Source organism: Bubalus kerabau, chromosome 13, assembly GCF_029407905.1.
Source record: "Bubalus kerabau isolate K-KA32 ecotype Philippines breed swamp buffalo chromosome 13, PCC_UOA_SB_1v2, whole genome shotgun sequence".
NCBI lineage: Eukaryota > Metazoa > Chordata > Mammalia > Artiodactyla > Bovidae > Bubalus > Bubalus kerabau.
In genome coordinates, this window is record NC_073636.1 from 73,622,382 (window position 1) to 73,633,571 (window position 11,190).

General features: G+C 47.0%; 1 long non-coding RNA gene across 3 annotated transcripts; it reads left to right on the forward strand.

The window, feature by feature from the left end:
• The first annotated feature begins 342 nt into the window (after positions 1–342).
• LOC129625102 (uncharacterized) lies at positions 343–10,460 on the forward strand. Of its 3 annotated transcripts, none has more exons than XR_008701264.1 (3): positions 343–486; positions 1,938–2,216; positions 10,122–10,460. It is a non-coding gene; the product is annotated as an uncharacterized LOC129625102 (long non-coding RNA). The 3 variants fall into 3 exon arrangements; XR_008701263.1 differs by lacking the exon at positions 10,122–10,460 and adding an exon at positions 4,880–6,004; XR_008701262.1 differs by lacking the exon at positions 10,122–10,460 and adding an exon at positions 5,873–6,004.
• The last annotated feature ends 730 nt before the right edge of the window (positions 10,461–11,190 follow it).

An 11,190-nucleotide genomic window follows, 5' to 3' on the forward strand; every position in this document is an offset into this window, starting at 1 on the left:
TTCCTTCCCAGAGGCTGGCCAATTGAATTCTCACACCTGGGAACAGCTGCTGCTGCCGCCCAACAATTCAGAAATCCTCAACTCTGAGGACTGAGTTAGTCCTTAAACCTTAGTCCCAGGTTCTGGTCGGGGTCTGGGGAGCATGGAGAAATGTGTAGAGAAATGGAAAATACAGCCTTCAAACGAGGTGAGCCAGTGGTTCACAGAAAAGGAAATGCAATGGTTTTAACGTACAAGGTGCTTAGCTTCACTCTTAATAAGAAAAACGTGTGTTAAAGCCACAAGGAGCAGGCACTTTATCAAACTGGCAGTTACACAGCTGAGGGCGTGGAGAAACACTCACACTCTGCTGGTGGGATTAAAACCCAGTTTAACACCTCTAGAAAGGAATCTGACCATACCTCCCAAAATTAGGAACACATTCATCCCACTGAAACAAAATGCCTTCACTGAAAGACTTGACAGAGAAGCAGAGTGGCATTGCCAGTGAGTGGACCTCGGTGGGGGGTCGGGGGGGAGAAGTTTCCAGATCAACACTCCCTGCGTGGGGGGGGGGGGCGGTGTATGGAGGAGGGGTAGCTGGCAGGTGGTCATCTTGGGTCCTGTCCTGTAGGGCCTCCCAGAGGGGCAAGAAGCTGGCATTGAATGCTGGGTCCCCAGGGCTGAGCAAGGATGGTGGGAGCCCTCGGGAGGGTAAGGGCCGCCCCGCAGAGACGACCGTCTCCAAGAGGCGCCGGTCAGCACCGCCATCTCCAGCCACTGTATGCAGGGGAGGGGAGGGAAGAGGGAGAAGGAGCCCCACCCCACCTTTGTCCACCATCCCCCCTGCTGGGAGGAAGTGAGGGAAGAGGTCTAACCCCAAATCAAGCTACAGTTTCCATGACTGTCTTGACATTTAAAATTTGAATGAAGACCATGTTTGTGACTTAAAGCCACAGTCCAGCTGTTTGTCATCCAAAAGCTGGCTGAGACAACGCGGCTTCCCTCTGCTAGCCTTTCCATCCTCAGGGGGCTGGCAGAGGAAGAGAGAGACAGAGAGGAGCTGCAGGGCTTCTAGAAGCTGTTCCCAGAACTAGTACAAGGTTGCTTCCGCCACATTCTATTGATTAGAGAGTGCTAAGGCCAACCCTTATTTGAGGGGAATAGAGTCCACCTCTTAACAGGGGAGCCAGGGCCAAGTCACATTGCAGAGAGGCATGGAAAACCCCTACCCACAAAGGGCTTGGTCCCCTTGCAAGGGAAGCTGGGAGATGTCGACCAGCCCTGTGTCCAGGAAGAGGAGGGAATGGGTTCAGAGAAGAGCTTGTGCCAGCCTCTGCCACACTTGCCCACTCCCTGATGATGCACGTTCAGACAGGTGCCTACAGTGTGCTTAGCCCTGCAGGGAGGCTTGGTGAGAGCAGGGACCCGGGGGAGAGTGGTCCAAACTCCCCATCAGTGTGACTGCTCACCCCTGTTCTCGGGACCTCCATTTTCTCATCTGTAAAATAGTGATACTCATTATCATCCTCTCCTCCCATTGATACGGTGGTCGTGAATGCATTCTGATTTGTGAAAGCCTTTGAGTCGGCAGAGAAGAGGATGATACTGTCCTTGCCCTCAAAGATGGTCAATAACAAGAGGAGACAAGAATTCAAGATGTGTCCAGACCTGGGGTAGGAGGGAAGGGTGCTGTGAACAGCGGCAGAGGGGCAGAGAGAAGAGGAGCTACTGCAGGAGAGGGCCCTGTGCCCAAGCCTCAACAGATAATGAACAGGCTCGGAATAGACCCAGGGCCTAGGGTACCACATGGCAGGAGGGAGAACCAGCTCTTGTAAAGGGACACACGTGGTTGACTGAAGGGTCCTGCACCCCCTATTTAAAGCAGAAATTCCCAAAGGGTGAGATGTTAGCTGGGCTGGGAGCTGATGCACACTTCTTTGCTTATTTCTTGGCAGAGTGAGTTTGAAAAAGGAGAGGAAAAAAAGGAATGAGATTGAAAACAGATTATTGGGGAGAAAAGTATTTCAGACTCGAGACAACTGTCTCTATAGCCTCTGGCCCCTGTCCCACTCATTCCCCTGCCCTGACGCAAGGCTGGCAGGAAGAAGGTGTTTCTCCTGGGATTGTTCAAACCGAGGACCAAACCCTGCCTGAGGCTTTACTATCTGCACAGGCTGGCAGCATGCCTGAGGCCAGCTAAGCGGTCTCCATGCTCCTTGAACTCTCCGCTCGAGGTACGTGCTGTTATTGCCCCATTTCCCAGATGAGGAAACTGAGGCTCAGAGAAGTTAACTGGCTTGTCCACAGGCACACAACCAGTCAGGGGTGAATCTGACTGATTCTATTGGTTTTTCCTGCAGTTGGGGTGCAGACAGAGGAGGGGAGGTTTAGGACAGCAAGGAAGAAGGTTCTGGGGGTGGGGCGTTGGGTGTGAGAGGCAGTATGGGACAGTGGTTAAGTGCTTGACTCAGGAGTCAGATTTGGGGGTTGTTTGTTACAGCAACATGACCCAGACTATCTGACTGATACAAATCCTGGTAATTAAGTTACATGTCCTTCAAAATATTAGTACTAAAAAAAAGGTACTTAGCATCTTCTTCTTAGAAGCAGCAATTTTCTTTTAATTTAAAAAATTTTTCAAAAAGCATTTAAGGAAATTTACCATCTTGACTGTTTTAAGTGTACAAGTTCAGTGGCATTAAGTACATCCACATTGTGTAATCCGTCCCCACCATCCAGCTCCAGAACTTCACTTGTGAGACAGAAACTCTAACCATTCAACACTAACTCCCTATCCCCCTTCCTCCAGCCCCCAACAGCCACCCTTTCACCTTCTGTCTCTATGAATCTGATTGCTCTAGGTACCTCATATAAGTGAAATCATACATTATTGGTCCTTCTGTGACTGTCTTATTGCACTCAGCATAATGTCCTACAAGCTTATCCATGTTGTAGCCTGTATCAGAATGACCTTCTTTTCTTGTATTTTTTTTTTTAATTGAAGGATAATTGATATACAGAATTTTGTTGTTTTCTGTCAAACCTCAACATGAATCAGCCATAGGTATACATATATCCCCTCCCGTCTCCCTCCCCATCCCACCCCTCTAGGTTGATACAGAGCCCCTGTTTGAATTCCCTGAGACATACTGCAAATTCCCACTGGCTGTATATTTTACATATGGTAATATAAGTTTCCATGTTACTCTTTCCGTACATCTCACTCTCTCTTCCCTCTCCCTGTGTCCATAAGTCTGTTTTCTATGTCTGTTTCTCCATTGCTGCCCTGCAAATAAATTCTTTGGTACCATCTTTCTAGATTCCATCTTTATGTGTTCAGTTCAGTTCAGTTCAGTCGCTCAGTCATGTCCAACTCTTTGCGACCACATGATTGCAGCAAGCCAGGCCTCCCTGTCCATCACCAACTCCTGGAGTTCACTCAAACTCATGTCCATCGAGTCGGTGATGCCATCCAGCCATCTCATCCTCTGTCGTCCCCTTCTCCTCCTGCCCCCAATCCCTCCCAGCATCAGAGTCTTTTCCAAGGAGTCAACTCTTCGCATGAGGTGGCCAAAGTATTGGAGTTTCAGCCAAAGCATCATTCCTTCCAACGAACATCCAGGACTGGTCTCCTTTAGAATGGACTGGTTGGATCTCCTTGCAGTCCAAGGGACTCGCAAGAGTCTTCTCCAACACCACAGTTCAAAAGCATCAGTTCTTCGGCGCTCAGCTTTCTTCACAGTCCAACTCTCACATCCATACATAACCACAGGAAAAACCATAGCCTTGACTAGATGGACCTTTTTTGGCAAAGTAATGTCTCTGCTTTTCAATATTGTATCTAGGTTGGTCATAACTTTCCTTCCAAGGAGTAAGCATCTTTTAATTTCATGGCTGCAATCACCATCTGCAGTGATTTTGGAGCCCAAAAAAACAAAGTCGGCCACTGTTTCCACTGTTTCCCCATCTATTTCCCATGAAGTGATGGGACCGGATGCCATGATCTTCATTTTCTGAATGCTGAGCTTTAAGCCAACTTTTTCATTCTCCTCTTTCACTTTCATCAAGAGGCTTTTGAGTTCCTCTTCACTTTCTGCCATAAGGGTGGTATCATCTGCATATCTGAGGTTATTGATATTTCTCCCAGCAATCTTGATTCCAGCTTGTGCTTCTTCCAGCTCAGTGTTTCTCATGATGTACTCTGCATAGAAGTTAAATAAGCAGAGTGACAATATACAGCCTTGACCGTACTCATTTTCCTATTTGGAACCAGTCTGTTGTTCCACGTCCAGTTCTAACTGTTGCTTCCTGACCTGCATATAGGTTTCTCAAGAGGCAGGTCAGGTGGTCTGGTATTCCCATCTCTTGAAGAATTTTCCACAGTTTATTGTGATCCACACATTCAAAGGCTTTGGCATGTGTTAGTATACAATATTTATCTTTCTCTTTCTTACTTCACTCTGTATAATAGGCTCTAGGCTCATCCACCTCATTAGAACTGACTCAAATCCTTTCCTTTTTATGGCTGAGTAATATTTCATTGTGTATATGTACCAAAACTTTCTTATCCAAACATTTGTCAATGGACATCTAGGTTGATTTCATGTTCTAGTTATTGTAAATAGTGCTTCAGTGAACATTGGGTTACGTGTGTCTTTTTCAATTTTGGTTTCCTCAGGGTTTATGCTTAGGAGTGGGATTGCTGGGTCATATAGTGATTTTATTGGTTTTATTCCTAGCTTTTTAAGGAATATCCATACCGCCTTCCATGGTAGCTGTATCAATTTACATTCCTACCAACACTGCAAGAGGGTTCCCTTTTCTCTACACCTTCTCCAGCATTTATTATTTGTAGACTTTTTGATGATGGCCATTTAGAATGACCTTCTTTTTAAAGGCTGAGTAATAGTCATGAGAAACGCTGGGCTGGAAGAAGCACAAGCTGGAATCAAGATTGCTGGGAGAAATATCAATAACCTCAGATATGCAGATGACACCACCCTTATGGCAGAAAGTGAAGAGGAACTCAAAAGCCTCTTGATGAAAGTGAAAGAGGAGCGTGAAAAAGTTGACTTAAAGCTCAACATTCAGAAAACGAAGATCATGGCATCCGGTCCCATCACTTCATGGGAAATAGCTGGGTAAACAGTGGAAACAGTGGCCGACTTTGTTTTTTTGGGCTCCAAAATCACTGCAGATGGTGACTGCAGCCATGAAATTAAAAGACACTTACTCCTTGGAAGGAAGGTTATGACCAACCTAGATACAATATTGAAAAGCAGAGACATTACTTTGCCAAAAAAGGTCCATCTAGTCAAGGCTATGGTTTTTCCTGTGGTCATGTATGTGAGAGGGTAACAGGCAGGAAGGCCAGGGGTCTCCAAATGGAGGAAATAGCCTGCAAGTGTCAGACATTTTTATCTCTCTTAAGCGGCAGGAGGAAACAAACTAACAATATTTTTTTCCTTCTCTATACAAATTTAAAGAGAGGTTTCTCTTAAAATACTGTGTTGCCATAATGACACCTGGTTTCTCCTGAAGTTAGCTATTCTTGAGCCTAGAGATAACCAATGCCTTTTTCTTATGGAAATGTTTGTCTTAAGCTATGCTAATGTACTACGCCTTTACCCCAAACTCTGTCTCCAAGTCGGTTCCGCCTCTGGGCCCAAAACCTACTTGACAAACCAGTATGTTAAACTCAGATATTGTTCCCCTAATCTATGTAAATGAAACTATTTGTATGGTGGTCTGCCCTTCTTTAAGATTCAAGTTAATTATTTTATGGCCCAAGATAAACCATTTGGTGCCAAGATTATCCCAAAATGCATCTTATGGGCGAGGAGCCTGGTGCTATTCTGAATTATAAGACATTCCTTTCTTTCATTAACAGACTGCTAGTGACTATATAACATCCAGCTGAAGACTAGCAAGGGGGTACTCTTTCTGCCCCCTTCTGATGCCTATGTCAGAAGCTTTCTCTATCTCCTTTATACTTTAATAAAACTTTATTACACAAAAGCTCTGAGCGATCAAGCCTCGTCTCTGGACCCGGATTGAATTCTTCTCCTCCGGGGGCCAAGAATCCCGGTGTATTCGCATGATTCAACAACAACCTTTCATATGGATGTGAGAGTTGGACTGTGAAGAAAGCTGAGCACTGAAGAACTGATCTTCGGAACTGTGGTGTTGGAGAAGACTCTTGAGAGTCCCTTGGACTGCAAGGAGATCCAACCAGTCCATCTTAAAGGAGATCAGTCCTGGGTGTTCACTGGAAGGACTGATGCTGAGGCTGAAACTCCAATACTTTGGCCACCTCATGCAAAGAGTTGACTCATTGGAAAAGACCCTGATGCTGGGAGGGATTGGGGGCAGGAAGAGAAGGGGACGACAGAGGATGAGATGGCTGGATGGCATCACCGACTCGATGGACATGAGTTTAGGTGAACTCCAGGAGTTGGTGATGGACAGGGAGGCCTGGTGTGCTGCGATTCATGGGGTCACAAGGAGTTGGACACGACTGAGTGACTGAACTGAACTGAATATTCTGTTGCACATGTAGACCGCATTTTGCTGATCCATTTATCTATCCGTGGACACTTGGGTTTGCTCATACCTTTCGGCCGCCATGAATGGCACTGCCGTGAACATGGGTGCACAAAGATCGGACAGCATTTCTCTCTTTTTAAAAATTATTATTATTAATTTATTTATTTTGGCCATGCCACATGGCATGTGGGATCTTAGGTTCCCAACCAGGGATCGAACCTACTCCCCCTGCATTGGAAGCACAGGGTTTTAACCACTGGACCCCCAGGGAAGTCCCAGGGAGGGGCAGAATTCTATCATATATTAATGCCTATATATAAAATCTGGTATTGGTGAACCTATTTGCAGGGCAGCAATGGAGACACAGACATAGAGACCATGTTTGTGGACACAGTGGGAGAAAGAAAAGGTGGGATGAATGGAGAGAGTAGCATTGAAACATACACATCACCATACGTAAAATAGAAAGCTGATGGGAATCTAAGCCAAATGACACAGGGAGCTCAAACCCGGTGCTCTGTGATAACCCAGAGGCGTGGGATAGGGAGGGATGTGGGAGGGAGGTTCAAGAGGGAGTGGAAAATTCTTCAAGAGATGGGAATACCAGACCACCTGATCTGCCTCTTGAGAAATTTGTATGCAGGTCAGGAAGCAACAGTTAGAACTGGACATGGAACAACAGACTGGTTCCAAATAGGAAAAGGAGTTCATCAAGGCTGTATATTGTCACCCTGTTTATTTAACTTATATGCAGAGTACATCATGAGAAACGTTGGACTGGAAGAAACACAAGCTGGAATCGGGATTGCCGGGAGAAATATCAATAACCTCAGATATGCAGATGACACCACCCTTATGGCAGAAAGTGAAGAGGAACTCAAAAGCCTCTTGATGAAAGTGAAAGAGGAGTGTGAAAAAGTTGGCTTAAAGCTCAAAACATTCAGAAAACGAAGATCATGGCATCTGGTCCCATCACTTCATGGGAAATAGATGAGGAAACAGTGTCAGACTTTATTTTTCTGGGCTCCAAAATCACTGCAGATGGTGACTGCAGCCATGAAATTAAAAGAGGCTTACTCCTTGGAAGGAAAGTTATGACCAACCTAGATAGCATATTCAAAAGCAGAGACATTACTTTGCCAACAAAGGTTCGTCTAGTCAAGGCTATGGTTTTTCCTGTGGTCATGTATGGATGTGAGAGTTGGACTGTGAAGAAGGCTGAGCGCCGAAGAATTGATGCTTTTGAACTGTGGTGTTGGAGAGGACTCTTGCGAGTCCCTTGGACTGCAAGGAGATCCAACCAGTCCATTCTGAAGGAGATCAGCTCTGGGATTTCTTTGGAAAGAATGATGCTAAAGCTGAAACTCCAGTACTTTGGCCACCTCATGTGAAGAGTTGACTCCTTGGAAAAGACTCTGATGCTGGGAGGGATTGGGGGCAAGAGGAGAAGGGGATGACAGAGGATGAGATGCCTGGATGGCATCACTGACTCGATGGACGAGAGTCTGAGTGAACTCTGGGAGTTGGTGATGGACAGGGAGGCCTGGCGTGCTGCAATTCATGGGGTTGCAAAGAGTTGGACACGACTGAGCGACTGATCTGATCTGATCTGATGTGATGGCTGATTCATGGTGATGTGTGGCAGAAACCAACACAATATTGTAAAGCACTTATCCTCCAATTAAAAACAAAGTTTTTTTAAAAAGAAAGTTGAGAGGGAAACAGCACTGATGAAGAAGCCAGGAGACAGGATGCTAGACTTCGCTGTGTAGCATTAGGTACCTCGCTTTCTACATCTGATCCTCGCTTTCACTGCCTACTTCATAGCAGCACACTGAGACCAAGTGAGACCCAGGACTATCAGCAAAGCCACGAGGGACTGTTATTGTTATTACTCAGTGGGGTGAGGGCAATGATTTCCCAAAGGCATGAGTCACGAATGGTGGAATTCCAGGCATCAGGAGAGGCAGTTCTGGGCAACAGAGCCCAGATTCCACACAGAGCCATGACCCTGACCTGGACCCGCAAGGGAGCCACACCCTCCCTCCTTGGCCACTGGCCGATGTGAGGAAGGAATCAGTAAATGTCATAAGCAGATGGGTCCTTAAGGTAGAGCCCATGGTCCCGTTGCCTCACACGACTGTTAAGGAGGCTCAGAGAGGGTGATGCATTTGCCTGGGGTCACACAGCCAGAGAGCAGTGGAAGCTGGACTAGTCTCCCAACCCCGCACCACACGGCCTCCCACATGGCTCCAATTCTAGGAAGAGATGTGAGCACTAGAAGAGCCATTGAGACAGGGGTAATGGGGGGCTCAGAGGGCCTCTGGAGGGGGGGTGTGGAGCTTTCCTCTTCTGTATCTCATGGAGACTGACCTAAGAAGTTTTCAATTCAGAGCCCTCTCTGTACTTGCCCAAATCTTGAGACTAGTGGTAACAATAGTAATTGGTACTTTTAAATGAGCTCTTCCAAGTTCAGCTCTATGAACACTTTATATCCCTGGTCCGTTTTATCTCTCCTCAGGTAGGAGCCAGTGTTATCCCATTCAGATGCCTCCCAAGGGGCTTCCCTGGCGGTCCAGTGGTTAAGAATCTGCCTTGCAATGCAGACACCTGGGTTCAATCCCTGGTCAGGAAGCTAGGATCCCACAAGCTGCAGAGTAATTAAGCCTGCGTGCACTCAACAAAAGATGCCACATGACACAACAAATATCCCACGTGTGGCCACTAAGACCCGACAAATAAATACATTTAAAAAAAATGCCTCCGAAACCTTAGACTGGGGCCATTTTCAAGGTCACAAAATGAGAGGTAGTCAGAGCTGGGATTCCAACCCAGGGTTGGGCTCCTGTGGAGTCTGTCTATTGAAGCACAGAGATCCACTTCCTCCATTGAGTTCTGTGTGATGGAGGCGGGAAGTGGATTGTGCTCGTGGTCCAGGTGGAGAAACTGAAGCTTGGCAGAAACTGAGATCGGTAACATCCCAGTAAGAGGAGGAGTTAGGGCTAGGACCCACCTGCCGGGGCCAGCTTCCATCTGCTCCAGTGAAGAGAAGCTCTTCTGGGAGTGCTGTGGCCCCTGGCAAGCCTCACCTTTGGGATGCAGGATGGGGAGAGGGTGCTGACAGAATCCGGAGGTGGACCCCTCCCCACAGCGATGATGAGGGCAGCCAACACTTAAGAAGCCGTGACTGAGTTCAAGGTCTTTGGATTAACGCTTTATCTTTTATATTATTTATTTTTGTGCTGTGCTGGGTCTTCACTGCTGCACAGGCTTTTCTCTAGTTTCAGAGAGTGGGGGCTACTCTCTCATTGCGGTGTGCAGGCTTCTCACTGAGGTGGCATCTTTTGTTGCAGAGCACAGGCTCTAGGGCACTGGGGGCTTCAGTATTTGTGGCTCCCGGGCCACTGTGGCCCACGGGCTTAGTTGCTCTGAGGCATATGGGATCTTGCGGGATCAGGGATCGAACCTGTCTCCTGCATTAGCTGGTAGATTCTTCACCACCAAGCCACCAGGGAAGCCTTAACACTTTATCTTGATGATTTCCTTTCCTCTTCACCCATGTGGATGGAGTTCATTTTATTCTCTCTTTCCAGATACAAACCCTTCTGTTCAGAGAGGTGGACTCACCTGTCCAGGGGACCAGCCTAGGTAGCCGTGGAATTGAGATGCTAAAGTTTGGCCTCTTATGACCATTATATTCCCCTCTGCATGGAGAGGAAGGAGAAGCAGCCTGAACAACCTTGCCCCAGCCCACCAGGCCCCAAGGGCCTTCACACCTTAGATTCCGTGTGCTAAAAGTCCCTGAGCACAGGATTCTAAGGAACCCAATTTAATGATATTAACCCCACCTGACAGGTGGGAAATCTGAGGCTCAAGGAAGTGAAGATCCAGGATGCACTTTGAACCAGCTCCGGTTGAGTATCTCCTATGTACCAGACATTGTGTCAGGTGTTAAATATATTCTCCCATTCGATTCACAAAGCAGTCCTGCATGGAGGTATTATTACTGATGTTACCCCTGCGGGACAGATGGCAAACCATGGCTCAGAGAGGTGACGAGACTTGCTTACAGGTAGTGTCCACATTTGAGCCTAGGTCTGACTGCAGCCTTTATTCTTTCTACTCTGTATAAGCCTCCCTAATAGAGACCCTATCTTTTTGCCTTTTCATACCGTTCATGGGATTCTCAAGGCAAGAATACTGAAATGGGTTGCCATTCCCTTCTCCAGAGAAGGGGACGACAGAGAATGTGATGGTTGGATGGCATCACCAACTGGATGGACGTGAGTTTGAGTAAGCTCTGAGAGTTGGTGATGGACAGGGAAGCCTGGTGTGCCGCAGTCCATGGGGTCTCCATGAGTCGGACACGACTGAACTGAACTGAATAGAGACCCACAGGCTACTAGGAGGGTGTTTCAGGCATCAAGGGATAATGGATTTGGCTCCTAGGGCTGTTCAGCGTTTCATGCGGTCACTCATGACTTCTAGCTGGCTGCTGCTCAGCCTGTGTGCAAGCTTGCGCCGTGACAGCTGCAGCCCTACTTTCCCAGGAAAATAACAGGAACTGGGGCTGGGAGTTCTCGAGAGAAAGCCTGGCTTGCTCTAGAAGGCAGAACGTTTGAACTTTTTTTTTAATTAATTTACTTTTTTATTGAAGGATAA